General features: G+C 42.4%; 1 protein-coding gene across 2 annotated transcripts in view; it reads left to right on the top strand.

The window, feature by feature from the left end:
* Positions 1-16,231: 16,231 nt before the first annotated feature.
* st3gal4 (ST3 beta-galactoside alpha-2,3-sialyltransferase 4) overlaps positions 16,232-20,304 on the top strand; it is a 37,896-nt gene continuing 33,823 nt past the window's right edge. Inside the window, exon 1 of one of the 2 annotated variants that reach the window (XM_088345150.1) lies at positions 16,232-16,566. The gene's annotated coding sequence lies outside the window, so the exon portion shown is untranslated. The remainder of the gene's footprint in view (positions 16,567-20,304) is intronic. The other variant, XM_088345149.1, reaches the window with a different exon arrangement.

Raw genomic sequence — 20,304 nt, 5'->3', positions numbered from 1 at the left:
GATAAGACGTACACGCTGCATTTGGCTTTTTATTGACCTCGGAATTTTATATCATGTTGACGTCACTCGACAGAAAAGACCAACTTTGATTTAAAAACACAACGTACTTATCTCTTAAATTATTTTTTCTCTTATTATAAATATTGTGTTTACGTAACACAGCATATTTTGTCATAATCACATTAATAAGAACAACATTTTAGCGGAATCAGTCGTATTTATGGAGCATTTTGTAGTGAAAACCATAATAAACGTTTGGAAAGTTTCCAAATTCCCACTGTCTTCCAATGCAGTATATCGGCAATATGGTCCTTCACAGGGTGCACCACAAATATGGTAAATGGTAAATGGTCTGCATTTGTATAGCGCTTTTCAAGTCAATGAAGACCTCCCAAAGCGCTTTACATTGTGCTTCACACTTACCCATTCACACTCACACACCAATAGCGGCCATGCAGCCATGCAAATGGTAAATGGTCTGCATTTATATAGCACTTTTCAAGTCAATGAAGACCTCCCAAAGCGCTTTACAATGTGCTTCACACTTACCCATTCACACACACACTCACACACCAATAGCAGCCATTCAGCCATGTGAGGCGCCAGCCTGCTTATTGGGGGCATTACGGATTCAGTGTCTTGCCCAAGGACACTTTGACATATAACACGGAGGAGCCGGGCAAGGCGCCGACCTGCTTATTGGGGGCATTAGGGATTCAGTGTCCAATAACTGTAACAAAATTCAGAAAAACTGGTTTAGATCTGGTTGTATGTGGGTTATTTTGGGGCTAGGGGTTACAATTTTTTTCATGTACATAGAATAAGATTTACCACATTTTGGAATTTTGCAATGTTCAATAAAAAACATTTAAAAAAAACAGGTCTGTCGCAGTAATGCTAAGCTACCACAAGAGAGCAGCGTTGCTCATAATTCTTTCCGGTGACTCGGTACCAGGGTTGGGTAGGGTTACTTTAACTTGATTACTTTCAATTACTTTTGGATTACTCCAATACCAAATATGCTAATAAAAGACAAAATAAACTAAATATGAATAAAATCATGACTCGCAACACGTGGTAAGCTTTCTCTTTGGCTTTGATCTCTTTGATCTCCGGCAAAACTAACATAAAATGCGAATGAAAATAAATCCAAACAGCTTGCCAACATCATTTTTGCCGTTCCATGAGTTCGGTTACTCCCCAAGCCTGCACAAAATTTAGTAATTTTATTCATATTTACTTTCTTTTGTCTTTTATTAGCATATTTGGTATTGGAGTTATCCAAAAGTAATTGACAGTAATCAAGTTAAAGTAACTCTACCCAACCCTGCTCGGTACTGTACAAAAATTACTGTATTGCAAATTAAATATTTTTAGAGCTAGTCAATTGCCAATGTATTTAATGTAAATGTAACCACATCAGACCAAGTAGTTATCTAAATAACACCTGAGAATTAACTATTGGGAAATATGTCTCAATTATGGAAATAGTAGGAAAAGCAAAAGGGGGTAAAGCAGAAAATTTGATACGTAAATGAAAAAATAAAAATGAGTTGACATGCTTTTCCCTGAATAAAACCAGAATTCATTTAAAAATATTATTCTGGATCACAATGTGTGTAAAACTGCAATAACGGGCTAATTTGTAAACAAACTGTCTTGGCCTGCAGTCAAAAACTGGGAAAATTTGAAATTCTGCAAACCTTGATGCTCTGTGTAACTTTTGGATGCAATTCAAGCTATTTTCCACCGAATACGGTAGTGTTACTGCATTGTTTAAAGGGAAATTCACTTATATATTTTTCAAAGGTACCCTGTGACTGGCTGCCAACCAGTTCAGGGTGTCCCCTGCCCACTGCCCGAAGATAGCTGGGATGTGCTCCGCCACCCCCGCGACCCTAATGAGGATAAGCGGTGCAGACAATGGATGGATAGATGGATAGTTTTTAAAGGACATTTTTTTATTCAGCGCCTTAGAGTGGTGCAAAAACAGTATTGATTGGAATAAGAAGGGAAAATACATGAACTATCATACAAACGGGCTTTTTTAAAGCTCGTAGGTTGAGAATTTTTTTTCTCATCTCATCTAATCAGCTGCACCGCTTATCCTCAGTAGGGTCGCGGGGATGCTGGAGCCCATCCCAGCAATCATCGGGCAGTGGGCAGGGGACACTTAAATAACTCAGGTCAAATGGCCCGGCAATGCTGGTCCAATAGAGCAGTGATTTTCAACCACTGTGCCACGGCACACTAGTGTGACGTGAGAAATTATCCAATGTCACTTGTTAAAAATTGTATAAAACATCTATGAATACTTTTCTGCAAATATTATGTCAATGTCAAGTGTCTGTGCTGTAAAAACTGGGGCTATAATAATAATATTAATAATAATAATAATTTCCTTTGTATTGTCATTCTTTGTAACAATGTACACAGAACGAAATGTCGATACACCTGACCCGTTGTAGCGAGTCGATGCAGCCGCAGCCAGAGGGCGCCGCCATTATACCAATTAGGTATGTCTCGGTCGAGGCGCGAACCAGCGACCTCCCAGTCTCAAAGCGGGCACACTACTATGAATTATATTGTAATTACACATACTGTTCAGTGTCATTTTATAACATTTTTGGTTAGTGGTGTGCCGCAAAATTCTTCCAATGTAAAAAAAAAACGTGTCCTAGCTCAAAAAAGGTTAAAAACAATGCACTAGAGCAGGGGTGTCAAACATGCGGCCCGGGGGCCAGATCAGGCCCGCTAAGGGATTGAATCCGGCCCGCGAGACAACGCTCAGTGAAGCACAAGAGAAAAACGAGCTGTAGGTTGAAAAATGTCCACTTGATGTTGCCAAAGCCAGGTGCCTCGAACAAAGACGGTGCACTTGTATTTCTCTCTCTCTCTCTCTTTTTTTCCCTTCCCTTTTTCTCTCTCTCGCTGTCTCTCTCTTTCACTTTCTGTGTCTCTGTCTCTTTCTTTGTCTCTTTCTCTCTCTCTTTGTCTTTTTACCTTATTTTGCTCTCTCTTCCATTCTTCCTTCTCTCTCTCTCTTGTCTCTCTTTCTCTCTCTCTTGCTTTCCCGTTCTCTCCTTCTCCCATTCTCTCTTTCTCTCCTTCTTTTTTCTCTCCTCTCTTTCTATTTCTCTTTGGATATTTTTCTTTCTCTCTCTTTCTTTCCCCCTCTCTCATTATTTGTCTTTATCTCTTGTTTCTCACGTTTCACGTTCTCTCTCTCTCTTTTTTCTTTTTTTCTCTCTCTCTTTCTCTCTTTCTTTGTCCCACCCTCTTTTTCTCTCTTTCGCTTTGTCTTATTTCTTTCTCTCTTTCTTTCTCTCTAATCTACTAGTCCGGCCCCCGAGGGAATGTTTGTTCTATCCTGTGGCCCCCGAGGTAAATTGAGTTTGACACCCCTGCACTAGAGGATTAGATTAGGCTGCTCTGATTGGTCGGTGGTCGGGGGCTGCAGTGCCCAACTTGACCGCTGGATGGCGTTAGAGACCTCACAAAAGTAGACTGCATGAATATAGATATTATAACATTGTTTAGATTTCGATGAGAAAGCAGAATGGCCCGTGTTACCGGGCATTCTCCGAGGGCAAGGTTGTTGGGGTTGTTATTGAACTGAGCCGTAAATAACGCTTCCTGAAAAAGAGGTGGAATTCCAATCAATAATCACTCGTCTGCAAAGGACCCAGGGAATTAGATCAAGAGGCAAACAACACCTCCTGCCTTGCACTCATACTCCTTCACGGCCCTCAGCTATGAAAAAAAGCGCTCGAGCGAATGGCTACAAGGAAAAGAGAAGGAGAAAAAAACCCGCGCCACCTCACCAGCTCTCACCACCAATGAACCAGCCCTATACACTAACTGGCTGGGTCCAATGGCCATTTGTAACACGCACGTTTCAGAAAACAACAGCCCCCAAGTAAAATGCGCGACAATGTCAGGCCACGTGTTATGATTCGAATAGTAGAAGTAGCCAAATGTGCCAAGAAACCAAAGAACAGACTCAGGCCAGGACGTTACAGGACAGGATTTATTGAAATAATAAGACCAAGTGTAAGTGTGGATGGGGAAACCAAAGTCCGAATGAAGTCTTCCGGGATCTGACGAAGGGGGTGGTGAACGTGAAGCGAGTGTGGGGCTGGAGACACTGGTCTTCGGCAAAGAGGAAGTCCAGGAGCAAGAAGAGAGGAAAGGGCTCACCATGACATTTAGGCAAAATTAGAAGATTAAATTAAAAAAAAATGTCAGGCAAACGTGAATCTGCTTCGACTTAAAACAAATGATCAACATTCAAGCACTGGTCGCTTGTCTCCAGCAATTGTTGAAGGCTGCAATTTTGATTGGAGGCAGCTACAGCAAGGTTGATTGTGATCTTGCCCCCTCTGCTGGCTAATGTGGAAGTCCGTGTCTTGGTGGGGGCACGGCATAACCTCTCATTTATCAATTTTGTTGGTATTCATTGGGTTGCTTTGACACAAAACCTAGCCCAAGACACTCGCGGAGGCTAAAGAATACCTTTTTCAATTTTACATACCTTACACACACGCACACTCATACAAACACACACGCGTGCACGCAAATTAGGATTTATAAATAGTTTTAGATTATTTGAGGCTGGCGGCATGGCGAATGGTTGGTTAGTGCATCCGCGGCACATTTCTGAGGTCATTGGTTCGAATCCACCGAGTAGCCTTCCTGTGCGGAATCGCATAATCTCCCTGTGCCTGCGTGGGCCTCTGGGCACTCCAGTTCCTTCCCACATTCCAAAAACATGTGTGGCAGGTTAATTGTGACTCCATAATGTCCCTAGGTGTGAGTGAGCGTGTGGTTTTCTGTCTCTGTGAACCCTGCATCTAGCTGGTAACCAGTTGAGGGTGTTCCCTGCGCAATGATAGTTCCGACTGAGGATAACCAGTGCAGATCATGGATGGATAGATAAGGCTTACCTAGAGGGAGCTGACATGCTTGTCAACCCTGTTGCTGCCATGGGTAGTGAAGGATTTTTTATCTTATTTAATTGACTATAAGGGATTTTACAATTTAGAGTTATTGAATGCAATGAAGATTTTTCACAGAGGAGGCTGAAGTTCGAGGACAGGTCACGCCGTTCCAAGTGTGGAGTGTTTTGGCTGGGGAATTTTGATAGCGGGCGCTGACGAGGGAATTACGCCTTGTGTTGATAAACACTTGGCATTGTTTTGAGCTGATATGAGTTTCCTTTAGACATGGCGACGCCTTTCGGCGAGGAGGTGGTGAAGCTGGCACCTGACCCGCCCCATGCGGGGGGGCCTTCGTGACGCACCGGTCAGACGAGGTGGGGGCCACGTGGGGAGTTCCTGGCCCGCCCATGGGGGGTGGCCGACGCCCCGACGTGTGAAAAGACGGAAGACGGAAGGAGAGACGAGAAGAGAGAGGGAGGCTCGACGAAGACTAATTAGACTAATTCGACAATATTTCGGCTAAATTTGATGGAATTCACTTAGTTAAATACTTTAAGAAAATAAAACTGCCCTCGGTGTGGAAATGCCTGTCTCTTGTCAATATTTTTCCCTAAATTAAGAAAAGAGCATGCATTGTTAGGAGAATGAAGTTTGTGTTTGGTTAATGGAGTCAGATAACTTATTCGAACAATTTGGTAAACACTACATTTGTAATATAGTTTTTTCCCTAACAGTAGGCTGGGGAAAAAAAAATGAAAAGAAAAATGATGTGCTTAGGTCACTTTGCCCCTCTCGGGTTTGTATTCTTCCTTGTGTTATTTAGCACTTGTTTTGGGCTGCACTACACAATACAGCCACATCAAGTTGTCAAATAATAAACACTGTCCCTTTAATGTGTCACTGATGTTATCAATACAATGTGCTGCATGTTTAAAAGTGAAAAAAAAAGAGCCAGATATTGCAACTTTATATCTTGTCTTAGATCAAGAAATGTGAGTAAGTGACTTATTATTTGGTTCTCTTTTTTGACCCTGCTTGCATTTTGAAGCTCTTTTGAAATGGTTTTCCGGAGTATAGCATAACACCTTTCAGAATAGAAATCATTTGTTTTAACTCCTGACATGCAGCTTTTTGATCCCACCAATTTATTTTTAGGTGAGTTATAACATTTTAAGAAACAACAGCCAATCATATAGACTTAAACTTACGGTCTCATAATATCTCATAATAATATCTGAATGTAGTTAGACTAATTTCTTTCTTTGTCCAATCCTCACAAAAACACTCATATAAAATAAGAATGTTTATTTTGACCTTTTTTCATGCATGTGTAATCAAGACATTATGTGTCATGTCATGTCATGTTTATTTGTGAAAGCCCTTTATCACAAGGTCTCTCAAAGGGCTGCATAGATTATTGCAAACTACAGACTATTATTACACCATCCCCTGATCTAAAACCATGAGTCCATTTCACGTCAAAACAAGCAGGAGAGATAATTGATTTTAGAGTCACAGTTACTTTTCCACTGATAATGTTTGCTTTGGTCATGCCTCAGACATCTGCAGTCTGTTGCAAAAGCAGACTTTGAATCCCAAACAGAGCTTTTTTTCGTCATACTTTAGCCTTGTCATCGTTTTGACAGATTTTCTTCTCAGTCTTTCCTGGCAGGGAGCTTAAATGGAGATGCATTGCCGATCACCGACGAAACGATCATATTTCCGATACGCAACACCTTCGATGTATCTTTCATGAAATTGATTTAATAAACCACCTCAAATCAATAGAGAAAATGCATTTCTCTTGGCAGGAATTGGTTGGCCCAATCAAACATTTTGGCAGTCCTGTGTATTTGAAATTGTGACCACGCAATTCAGCAGAACTTGTATTATTCAGTGCATATGGAGCATAACACTGGCGTTCCTACACTCTTGTTAGCATTTGTTTTTTTAGAAGAATATCATTTGTTTGCAAAACTAAGTTCTTTTATACTTACGTGCATCATTTACCTCATTCCTGTGGTTGCCAGTAAATGACACATTCAGGACACAGAACAAAATTGAAAGCTTTGTTTTACTGCCAGGGTACATAGGCAGACATTAGTGTCACTGTGTTTTATATCACTAACAGTAAAAAAAATGAGTCAGGTAACCGGAGACGATCGGTAAGCCTGAGACAGACGAGCAGGAAACAGGAACAGGGTGGGACAGACAGGAGCCAGAGTCAAAAAGTGCTTGCCATGAGTGTGCGGAGGTTCGCTGACGGATGGACCATGAATGAATGAGAATGTTGTGTTTAAATAGGAGAAGAACTAATTAGGAAATGAGTGGCAGCTGGGGCTAAACGAGTGAGCGCAGGTGAGAGCAATTGGCGGGTTACAAAGGAACGAGGTCACAGTTACTTTTCTGGGTAATGAGTACTGTAACGCGTTATTCACTTTAAAATCTACTGTTTTTACTCAATGTTGCGTTATTGCCTTACTCAGCTATTCATGAAACGGACATTTTTGAATACACATGCCATCACACACATAGTCACTACCAAACCCTCAGTCTGCCATCAACAATCTCCCAAGAGTGGGCATATTTATATCTACTTACAAAGTCAAACGAACTACAGTTGTTGCAGCGTCATCTCAAGAACAGAGCACGAGACATTGATTTTCTCCTTATAAAGATATTCTTCCTACCGTAAATACTGATATCAGAGGGTGAGCTTATATGCGCGTATTGGGTTGTCACAAGTAGCAAATGGTAGGCAGTGCGATGAAGGGTGTGTGTCATATACAAGAAGAGCATACGAACGGGAAATTAATGGGGCTAACATAGCACAGAACATACGGTGAGGGTGTTCTGAATTTTTGTCTTTTTATCTGTTAAGTTCTTTTTGCAATTTGCCATGCCTGAAGAAAGAAAGAAAACATCTTGGACTGTACCCTCTTTGATTGGTTTCAAGTGCAGAGATAAAATGGAATGTCTCGCTGAAGTGTTGGTTTGAAATCTCTCAAGATTGCCCAAGCCCTGAAATGTGAAGGGCTCACTGCTTCCACGGATATGCGTTTGCATTTTTCTTATATTTTTCTTATTATGCGATTCCTTTAAAGCAGTTTTAGTGGGTCAGCTTCTATGCGAGTATATACTGTAATTTGTTACTACATAGTTACCTTCAGAGTATCGTGCTACGTTTTTGTCAGTGATCTGGTGCAGTAAGTTTTTAAATAAAGTAACCATTACCGTAACCAATTACTGATTTTCAGTAATGTGCTCAACACTGGCCAGTAGGCTACTGTTAAATTTGAAGACAGTCATTCAATGTGATTCTGTTATGCGGCATTCTACGAAAGATGAGGAAAAATCCGCGCATCTCAAGCTGCTGCAATCTGCAGGCAGACATGTGCTCGGACCACCAACAGTCAGATAAAAGCTCTCAGCTGTTTTTCGCTACGGTGGGCCAGCCCGCGCAAGGCCAAACTGACCGCCAAACTGATGTTTGCTGTGCGACTGCAAAGCATCAGTTGCGCTAATTAAAGGAGATCCAAACATCTTGTCATGGTTCTTATCATTAATCACAGATACAGACCAAACAGTGAACAGAACGTTTGCAATTAAAAGTCAGCAGAGTGAAGTCAGCCGGATTGTTGTGCGTCATTTATTTCCTGTTTCGGAAAGAGGAAATGATAACAGATCTCAACATTTGCACGCTCTTAATGAGAGTGTGGTGTCTACTACTTTTCAAGAACAGTATTGGGACTAACGCGTTACAAAGTACCTCAATTGTGGTTACAACATGGTGCGTTACACAGCTGCTTTTTATAAGCAGATCAAGGATCCCACCTGTTCTGTGACGGTTCCTCCTTCCTCCCCCAACTTATGGCTACATTTAACACTTTTTATATCCATCCGTCCATCCAATATCTGCCCTGCTTATCCTCAGTAGGGTCGCGGAGGTGCTGCAGCCCATCTCAGCTATCTCCGGGCAGCGGGCAGGGGACACCCTGAACTGGTTGCCAGCCAGTCGCAGGGCTTCGTTTGATGCTGTCCCAATCAGATGCAGATGTTTTAATTCATGCGTTTATTACTTCTCGGCTTGATTACTGAAATGTATTGCTTTCTGGTCTCCCGATGTCTAGCATTAAAAGTTTGCAGCTGGTTCAGAATGCGGCAGCTAGACTTTTGACTAAGACCAAAAAGTTTGAGCATATTACTCCTGTATTGGCCAACTTGCACTGGCTCCCAGTCCACTTAAGATGTGACTTTAAGGTTCTCTTACTAACATATAAATGTTTGCATGGGCTTGCACCCTCTTATCTCTCTGATTTGATTTCCCCCTATGTTCCTGCACGGAGTCTGCGCTCGGAAAATGTCGGTCTACTTGTGACTCCGAGAGCCAAGAAGTCTGCAGGCTCGAGAGCGTTCTCCATCCGGGCCCCGGTGTTATGGAACGCCCTGCCTCCAGAGATAAGATCTACAACCTCAACGGAAGCTTTTAAATCGACACACTTCTATTCCAAAGCTTATGATTGATGCCCACCTCATATACCGTATTGTCCTGTCTTTTTCCGACTGCCTGCCTGGCTGATACGAAGGAGAAGGACGATTTGAGATGAGTCAGCGGACCAGCGTCTGACCTGAAGCATGTCAACCCCTGCATTTACAAGCTGGCAGAGATGGGAAGCTGCGTCGTGGCCGTCATAGACTTTCTGGACTAGTTTACAGGCTGGGGGCGTCGTTGGTGTCATGCTTTTTCCGGACATCTTCAACAACTTACCTAATGTTTACTATTCTGTGTACAGTAATGCTAATGGTAATTCACCCTGGTCAATCCTGGAAGGGGAATTACCACGTGTGAGGTCCTTTCTCAAGGTTTCTCTTTTTTCCTCACACTGAGGTTTTTGAGTTGTTCCTTGCCCGCATGCGGGTTTAGGATCAGGTAGTTGTGCAATTTTGTAATGGTAATCCTGTGCAGTCCTTAGAGACATTTTTGTGATTAAGGGCTATATAAATAAATGTGACTTGACTTGACTTGACACACTGAGACAGACAACTCACTCGCTCATTAATTCAACACTAGCAAATGGAAGGCAGCATGTGGGGGAGTGGGAGTGGCTTATACAGGAATAACAAATTTAATGGGGCAAACTGAGCACAGAATCTATGGTAAAGGTATGCTGAATTTTGCTCTTCTAATCTGTATTTTTTATTTTATTTTTGCAATACACTATGTGTCACGACTGGCGCGGTTGCCATGGCACCCAGTTGGTCAAAGCCAGGTGGCGCCGGATTCTGGCGCGGTTGCTTCGGCGCCCAGTTGGCCCCGCCCATGAACACCGGCTGAGACGCATTTGACTGAGTGCTACGTGGAGTACTTCCTTTGAACTGTGCTTTGCCGGAGCGTTTGTTATACTTGTTATACTTCTGTGAAACGTCTGTGAGACTTATGTGAGACTTCTGTTAAATCCTGTTAAATGCCTAGTTCTGTGAATCTGCCCAGACTTGATCCTGTTTTGTTTTTGGTCTGATCCATTTGTTTTTGGACATTCTTTTCTTTTGAGTAGATTTCTTATCCACTCCTGCGACCATTGATTCCCGGATCGATTGTGCGCCCTCCTCCTCTTCCCCCAATAAATTGTGAGTACGTCTACCCGAATGGGTCCTTATTTCCTGTTTCCCGCTCCGCTCCGTGACAGAACGCTCCAGCCAGACGTGGACCCAGCATGTGCTCACACTGGCGCGGATTGGGGAGAGCTGGATGCTCCCTGCGCTCTCCAGCATTTGGATCGGACGGAGGGCGCCGTCTGGCGATCGCCCAGTGAGGTCACTGCTCTTCAACTGCAGGTTGAGCAAACTCAACGGAGCATACGACGCCAGATTGAGCAATTAGCTCAGCGGACTGAGTTCATGTCGCGTCAGCTGAATAAGCTCCTGTCGGCAACGGTCCTGCCTCCCGGGGTCTCTTCTCCAGGCGCGTCATCACCTGTCCTGCCCATCCGACCCACGGCCCCGCTCGCCGTGGCAATTGCTGTGCCTTGAATGGGGTTTCTGGAAATATTTGGCGTCGAGCTGTCCGAGGTCCCCGTCGACCTCAAAGCCGCGCCTGTCGGCATCAACGCCGCGCCTGTCGGCCAACTTTCCATACCCGTCTGTCAGTCGGACTCCCCTGCTCCCCAGTCAGACTCCCCAGCTCGCCTGTTTGACTGCCCGGCTCGTCACTCCGATTCGTCTGCCCGCCACTCCAGTTCGCCTGCCCGCCACTCCGATTCGTCTGCCCGCCACTCTGATTCATCTACTCGCCACTCCGATTCATCCGCCTGCCACTCCGACTTTTTGACTCGCCCGCCTGACTCGGTCGACTCTCCTGCAACGCCCGATCTGCCTGAGTCCAATTCGTCTGCTCGCCACTCCAATTCGTCCGCCTGCCACTCTGACTCTTCGACTCGCCCGTTCGACTCTCCTGCAACGCCCGATCTGTCTGAGGTTCCTGTCTGCTTATCTGATTTGCCTGTCCTCCTGTCAGACTCGTCCGTCTGTTCGCCTGTTTGTAGACCTGTCTACCTGCCTGATTCACCCGTCTGCCTGTCTGATTCTTCTGCTCGCCACTCCAATTTGTCTGCCTGCAACTCCGATTCGTCTGCTTACCAGCCCGGTTCGTCCGCCCGCCGCTCCAATTCGTCCGCCTACCGGCCCTGCATCTCCCCATTCCTGCGTTTCAGAGGCTGGAGTGGGGCCGCTCTCTTCGGGAGCATCGGCCCATTCTGGGGGCGATGTATTTGGTTTTTGTTGGGACTTCAGGAGCCATGGCGCACAATTGGTCCCAGCCGGGTGGCGCCGGATTATGGCGCGGTTGCTTCGGCGCCCAGTTGGCTGAGACGCATTTGACTGAGTGCTTCTTGGAGTACTTAAACGCGTTCCTTTGAACTGTGCTTTGCTGGAGCGTTTGTTATACTTGTTTTACTTCTGTGAAACGTCTGTAAGACTTCTGTTAAATCCTGTTAAATGCCTAATTCTGTGAATCTACCCGTATTTGATCTTGTTTTGTTTTTGGTCTGATCCATTTGTTTTTGGACATTCTTTTCTTTTGAGTGGTTTTCTTATCCACTCCTGCGACCATCGATTCCTGGATCGATTGTGCGCCCTCCTCTTCCCCCAATAAATTGTGAGTATGTCTACGCGAATGGGTCCTTATTTCCTGTTTCCCGCTCCGCTCCGTGACACCATGCCTGGAGAAAAAATTAACTATCTTGGACATAACCCAGAAATGAAGAAGGTATAAAACCCAAAGACTGAATGATTGCAGAGTGTCTCGAGTGCATAGTGTTTGTTTGCAATCCCTCAACATTGCACAAATCCATAAATATGAAGCTGCTTCCACTGGTTGGTGACAATGTTTTCTATTTATTTTATTTTGTTAAATATTTTTTTCATGGGGTCAGTTGAAGGTCTGTTACACTTTGTCTTTACACTTCATACTTAATGCTTGTACTCTGTGCCTAATGCACTGCGTGATGATTAAATGTGAAGAAAACTCTCTGAGAACATTACTACGCCCTAGTGTAGTTCAGGCGAAATTGTACTTGATTCTGGGAAAGTTATAAAAAAATCCTCAAAGTCAAACGCGCCTGCGTCCCCCTTGACTCAGCCCCGTGCCGCCCCAGGGGGGCCCGCCCGACTATTTGAGAACCACTGTGCTACAGGTAAGCAAAAACTGCAAAAGGCTGCACAAAAAATGAGAAGTAAAATGGTGCGTTTTGATCACTTAGAGTCTCCATAGTTCAGGGGTTGCCAATGCAGTGCCCGCGGGCACCAGGTAGCCCCCCTACGGACAACTGGGTAGCTCACCAGTGCTGGGTAATTATGATTTTCTATTGAAATTACATTTAAATGGTTGAAGGAGTCTATTTAATCTTATTTCCAGTAATTAACCTGGTAATAATATAGTAAAATCACAAGTTGTTATTTTAGAAATGTATATCAAACTGGTAGCTATTTGCACTAATTAGTAACAAAAAGAGTTTCTCATCTTCAAAAAGGTTGGGGACCTCTGCTGTAAGTTTCATTCTTCCTTGTACCTTTTAGCACTTGTTTTGGTTGTGCCACACGATACAGACGGGGTTGCCTGTCATAATTTGCCAATTGCTCTCACCTGCGCTCACTCGTTCAGCCCCAGCTGTCACTCGTTACCGAATTAGTTCTCCTATTTGAGCACGTCATTCTCGTTCACTCCTTGTCAGTCTGTCAGCGAACTTCCGCACACGCAAGGCAAGCACTTTTTGATTCTGGCTCCCGTCTGCCCAGACCTCTTCCAGTATTGATCTCCTGTTCCTGGCTTCCCGATCGTCTCCGGTTACCTGACTTGTTCTGATCTCCGACCACACTGCGTTCTCCCATCGCGGCTACCTGACTTGCTCCGATCTCCTAACACGCTTCGTTCTCCCGTCTTGGCTACCCGACTTGTTCCGATCTCCGACCACACTAGGTCTCCCTTCCTGGCTGCCTAACTTGCTTCCGATATCTGACCATGCTTCGTCTGCTAGGGCTTCCTGCTCCTCCTGCCCTGCGAGCTCCGAATCACTGTTGTTTTTTGTCCTGTCGCCTGACTTCCTTGATTCCCCAATAAAGCATTGTGTGAAACGTTACGCATTTGGGACCACTGCTTGTACCGGTCGCGACATTGCCAAAATACCGTCTGCAGGCCGAGTCAGGTCTGCCAACGGATTTCATCTGGCCTAAAAGAAGATGCTGAGAGAAGCATAAGAAAAAAATAAGCTGCTTCCTGTCAAACAATGACCTGCAGTTTTAAATTTGTCCATTGAATGTAGCCAAAGCTACGTGCCAAATCACCCACTGTAGGTGTAGATGCTGATTTACCATCTATTAAACAGAACATTTGTGGAAACTCAAATCCTGATGTTGTTTTATGTAAGATAAAAGTCTCTGTTTAAGGCAATGTGATTTCACTCTCCTGGATTTATTAAACTGTGTCCCTATGTGTATCCCCATAATATCTATATTTTTCATTTCACTCACGGTTAACATAAAAAAACTATATTATTAAGATATCAAATTTAATGCAATAAGACACTTCTGAAGTAGCCCTATTGAATTAAATTTTTCAATGCAAATGATCAAATTTAGTGTTGGAAAACAGAGATATTACTTTGCGATTAAATATTTTGTTGTTTCAAAACCAATTGGATGAAATGGGTCCTTCATAAACAAATGAAAACATGATTTGTGGTAAATGCAAAAGAAAAAAATGGATTCGCTTATATTATCTATTTTCCTGATATATTGCCGAGGTCTCAGATTTAAGACTATATACAAAAAATAAAATACATCAATCAGGTTGTTATTTCCCTTCGGCCCCTGTGCAATTTTTGTCCAACTAATTCAGCTCGAAACTCAAAATGTTGCCAATCCATGCCGTAAAGCGACTCCTAGTTGTCAAATGATACATGCTGTCCCTTTAAAGCAGGGTTGTCCAAACTTTTCAGAAATCGGGCCACAGATTTGGGAAGCTGAAAATGAGGGTTGATTTTACAGCCTGGCATTCTTTGAACCCGCTTTAATAAATTCACATGCGGTGAAAGGTTTGCAGTGGTTAGTGATCAGCGTCGCGACCCCGTAGCTCACATTTGTCGCATTTCATTTGACTCGCCTTTAAAACAGCTTCTAGTTGCTTCACCTTTTCACAGCGTTCGTTTCAGTTAGCTTTTTCTAGACATTGTGTTTTGTCTGGCAGTGCCTCTTAATATTATAATCTTTGAAAGCAGCCACAATCTCTAGGCAATTTAGGCAGACGTAGTTTTTTCGGATTTCGGTGAAAAAATACTCCAATTTTCACTTGTTCTGGAAGTGGTGGCCCTCACAGTTAATTGTCCTTTTTTTATTTACAGTAGCCATGTCAGAAATGGGTTGAGCTAAAATTCTCACAGAAAGCCAAGGGCAGGATGGCTAAAGGGCTACTTCCATCATCTGGTGAAATGGTGATTTATTTGATTTTCTATTTTATATTGCGGTCAACATGACTGGCAGGCCACATACCATTAAACAGAGGCCCCGGGGCAGTTAAGTTAAATCATGGGCCGTAACTGGTCGCCCAGGCCAAAATTTGGCCATGCCCGCTTTAATGAATCAAGGTTTTTTTACATCCTTAGTTGGTTGGATCCCTTAACCACTAGGGTCAAAGGGGCAACATTTTCTGCGATGTGTCTTGGGCAAGTACAGCCTTGTAATAATAATAATAATGGCGCCTATCCCACTGCCGACATTTGTTTCCACCCGGTCTCGAACCGGGGACCTTTCACGTGATAAGCGAATGTGCTAACCACTGCGGTACAGAAACATTTTTATCCTAAAGGGGTGCTTAATATTACACTTTATCCTAAAAGGGTACTTAATATTACACACTGCCTCTTTAATGTGGAAGGGTTTCACTGATCAAATGTATCAATTAGATTAAGTCGAGTCAAGTCAACTCATGTTTGTTTGTACAGCCCTTAATTACTCAAATGGCTGTACAGGCAATACACAGATATTATGAACATAAAATATAGGTAATGACAGTTTTTGAAAATTCCTCGAGCTCACAATCCCCCTAAACATCATCTCATAAGTTGAAACGTTACTACCTTCAAAAAACTCTCAAGTATAATAGTGTTGCCCAACATCTACAAAAAAAAATCTACAAAAATTAATATTGATGTTTAGTACTCGCTTTATTAATATTTTGATTTTTTTTTAGTATGTGGCTATTTTGAAGCTTATATGTGATGTAGGCATACATGTGAGTATATACACGGTACTTACTTTTTTGTCTTTTGAAAAAAAGAGTGAATATATTCTGCTATCTTTGTTTTAAACGTCACAATCCTTTCCTTGGATAAATCTGAAATGTGGATATTTTTTATTGCTCTGGGTTGCAGGTTGTCATTACAGTTGAATGGTGGGTCCCCAAGAACAACTTGTGTAAAGAGTTAAATAACATGCGTGCATTCAATACATACTAAGAGACTTGGTGGGTGGCGGCCAATCAGTTGGCAGTACTTCATTAGGGCACTTTTTGGGGAGAGGTACAGTACACTTCTTCATTTTCCTCATGTTGAGGTTTTTGAGTTTTTCCTTGCCCTCATGTTGGTTTTCAGATCAATGGATGGTGTAATAATAGTCAGAAATAATAGTCTGTGCAATAACCTGTGCAGCCCTTTGAGACTCTATGTGATTAAGGGCTATACAAATAAAAATGACTTGACTTGACTTGACTTGAAGCGGCCATCGGCGGCCATTCGGGGTCCGTCTGCCTCCAGTGCCTGTGCTCGCCTCACTACGCATGCGCGGCATCGCAACTGAGACGGCGCCGCACTAGAGGAGTGGAAGACGGTAAAGGAGACTCATTTGAAGCGGGAGCCGCTATGCACCCGCGGCGGACACCTCAGCAACGAGGCACGCGGATACTAACGCTCGGTCCGCTTTTTGCTTCCACGTCGCAAAGTGATGCTCACAGCACTTGGCCGCAGCCCGTGGAGCCGCCTCTTTGCAACTGAGGGGACGTTAGAGGCGGCGGCTTGATATTCGTCTTTTCCTTCGTCCATTTTTGGGATTAAAACTCAAACTTCTTTTGAGTCCGTTGGTGAGTAGAATTTATCGAATGGTACCCCCTAGGGTACCAAAGGGTTAACCATACCTCATTGGTTTCCTGTCATTTAATTTTGGGAGGTTATCTGGCTTTTCTTGGATCAAATAATCGATTTTTCTGTTTGCAAATTATTCAAAATGTTTCACTTGTCAGTCACAGTGGGTGGCATATGAATGAATGACTAGCCTTTTGTTGTCTTGGGATCCGTTACGGCGTTACTCCAATCAATGCGTGATCAAATCACCTGTTCATACCTGCTCATTTCGGGCCACGTGATTTAATGAAATATAAAGGAATTCGAAATCATAAAATCAACTATATAATGAGGAGTGGCTTCTTTGTTGATATTGCGCAATCGCAGAGTTCATTTGCATTCAGGACAGTGCACTCCTGCAGGGTTTCACAACAGTTAGAAAAGTGTGCCAGCCTTCACAATGTTATCAACGGTGTTGGGCGCGGTACTGAAAACAAGCAATTGGTTACAGTTACTAGTGCCTTCGTTTAACCCAGGGGTCAGGAACCCTTTTGACCCAAAGAGCCTTAAAAGCAAAGTGTTTGTTTTAAAAAGAAATTGAGAGAGCCACATCATATATTTTCAGACGAAATTGAAAAAACTGCCAAACACACTCTCTAGAGTCTAGAGAGTGTGTTTGGCAGTTTTTTAGAGTCTAGACAAAAGCTAATTCTTCAGCACATTTTATTTCACTGTGTGTCATTTGATGATTTAATCAAATGTATGAAATGATAATAATGCCAAATCCTGTGTCCCAAATCGATGTAAATATGCCATATACAATTCGTCTTCCACCTTCAGTTGAGAGTGTTGAGGCAATTTTTTTCCATGACATTTGTCCTTAATAACGGTTTCAAAACAATGTGCATGCAAAGTTCTTTTGTAAAAATGTCACAAATTGCTGCAAACGATAAGCATATCGTCATATTCACTTCCGGTGTAGACTTCACTGAGTGAGAGAGAGAGAAGGAAGTGCCTTGCGCTGTGTGCAGGGATCCGCCCACCTGTACTGCTCGCCCAATCAAAGTCGTTTGCCAGCGTTTTTATTTATCAGTTTAAATGGTTTCTTATCGAACTTCTGCATTAAGTTGCTTCGGCTTTATATAGACCCAAATCGGGATGAAATCACTTGACTTTGGAACACCACAGAGAGATGTGCAATAGTTACATTTTATTTCGGAGCCATATGTACTCATGAAAAGAGCCATATATGTTCCCTACCCCTGGTTTAACCCTTTTGTGGGGTTAGGGTCTCCAGGTTGTCAGTGACCCGTTTCAAGTTTAACTGATGTGCCTCGGGCCATAAAATCAATCAAATTTTAATTTGAATAGATGGTTATAGATTCATATAAATGGTCTGCGTTTATTTAGCGCTTTTCAATTTACTGAAGACCTCTTAGAGTGCTTTACGATATGCTTCACACTTACCCATTCACACATACACTCACACACTGATGGCAGCGACCCATCAAGGTCTTTTGAACCTCTAAAAGTTAAAATAAAGCACTCATCCTCGACATTCAAACGGTCAGAAACAGTGCTACAAACATCCATCTATCCATTATATGCACTGCTTATCCTCAGCGTTCTTCAGGCAGTGGGGAATATGGGAGGAAACCGGGGTGCCTAGAGGAAAGCCACTCAGGCACGGGTAGAACATGCAAGCTCCACATGGGGAGGTTGCAGTAGCTGGACTTGAACCCTGAACTTCTGCACCGTGTAAATCATTAGTGTATTAACAGCCGACTAACTTGTAAAATAGGGAGATTGTGTGTTGGAATTAGAATGTGTGAACCACTCTGCTTGAATCAATTTACTGATGAAATTTATTAGGTCGTTGTTGATATTGAGCGATTCTCTTATCTTTTTGGAGGTCAGGACTGAGTTAAAACCCGGGTCAAAATTGACCCGCTAAAGGTTCGTGCTGCCATTTCCACACAACACGAGTACTTTATAACAATCCTTTCCGTGTACCAAGGTGCGTTACAGTAATAAAAGAGAAACAATAAGTAAAAACTATTTTAAAAAAATTAAAACAATAAGACAATACAAACAGTATCAAAAAAATAATATAAAAGTTCTTTCGTACTACTGGAAGCTTATTCTAGATCCAGAACCTTCAACAGTAATTTTCTGTTTTTGTTTTCTGCGAGAAAAAATGATTGCTCAAAAGAGAAACTAAAGCCAGGGCACGACGTTCCTCACCTTATCTAAGACTGATGTTATGTCTTTCCAGCTAACTACTGATATCACAAACTCAATCAAGTTTTGGTAGTCAATAATTTTAATTGCTATGCTAATCTTTCTTGGTGCTGATTCAGTATCGGCGCTCAGGGTGGGCATATCGATATTATCAATACTGAGCGAGTACTTGGATTGTATCAATACTTTTGTCTTAAAATCAATACTTACTGACTTACCATTTTAACTATCTCTATAGTAATGTTGTTAGCATGTTGTAAGACAATACATACATTAGTAAGACAATACATACATTATAACTTTCAAATGTGATCCTATTGTGGTTACATTGTATTTACACTACTGAATTTATTTTCAAAATATTGTGTACTGTATTGAAAGTAGCCGTATTTTCTTTACTATAAGGCTTTTGAATCTCTGCAAATTTGGGGTTTTTGGGTGCGCTCTTAGGAAAACACAGTATATTAGTTGTCTTGTTGACATTGTTATACAGTATTTGTATTTTGTTACTTTGCTGCCATTTTGGTTTGATTCTCTCGAATTTTCTTCGGAAACATTTGTTGTCGTTGACGAAATTTAATACTGTTCAAGTCTTTATAATTGTATTTCTTACACTATTTTCACTTTGATTTCATTTTCAAAATATTATGCGATTGAAGGTATTATATGGGTCATGTTGACTTTGTTATTTTTGTATTGTACTCTCTTGACTTTTGTTTTTTAAATAGTTGTAATAAAAATATTTTTATGCTGTTAAAATTTGAAGTTATATAATGAAGAAAACGGCCAATATTAAGGCTGATTGTATCGTAATTATAGTCAATTTGAATTTCAAACAACAACAAAAAACTTTATCTCGAGGGTAGTATTTTAGTCTACAGACGCTTTGAAACGGGACTAGGTGTTACCTCTCCTTCGTAAAGGTTTCCTATTTCTGGTTTAAAAGAAGCCCCTGATTTTGTTTATTTATATTTTGGTGTCTGATTGTGTTTTGGGTGTAAAAATAGTTTGTCATAAAATCTACCACTTTTTAACGTCATAATATTGATTAAAGGGGAAATTCAAGACGATACTGAATATCGGATCGCGACATCCTAACCTTAAAGCCCCAGTGTGCAATATTTGACCACTAGATGGCAATGTTGTCTGGTGCAACGAGGGCCAGTGCCACAGACTGCAGAGAAGCAGCTGGGTGCCGGACAAACATGGCAGCGACCGAAGTATGGATTCCTCATTGTAAAATAAATACAAATTCTTCTCAGAACTATGATTTTTTCCACAGAACAAACTGTAAATATGCCAAAATACCGTAAGAGAACTTAAAGTTATTTGATTGGGTGAGTGGGAGGGATGGGTGGAGCTATGCAAAAAGTGCAAGCACTCCCTCGCATCTCTCACCCAAGCCATCTGCGCCAAAAGTAAGCACATCAGGCTCCCTGTTGGGGGAATGTTGTGACGTTTTTACAAAATAACTGCTTGCATCTGGTTTTGAAACCAATATGTATGAAAAAAAAGGG

This window comes from Urocampus carinirostris, chromosome 10, assembly GCF_059441175.1.
Source record: "Urocampus carinirostris isolate Australia breed hairy pipefish chromosome 10, RoL_Ucar_1.0, whole genome shotgun sequence".
Classification (NCBI taxonomy): domain Eukaryota; kingdom Metazoa; phylum Chordata; class Actinopteri; order Syngnathiformes; family Syngnathidae; genus Urocampus; species Urocampus carinirostris.
Note: the sequence above shows the minus strand (reverse complement) of the source record. Positions and strands in the feature narration are given on the sequence as shown.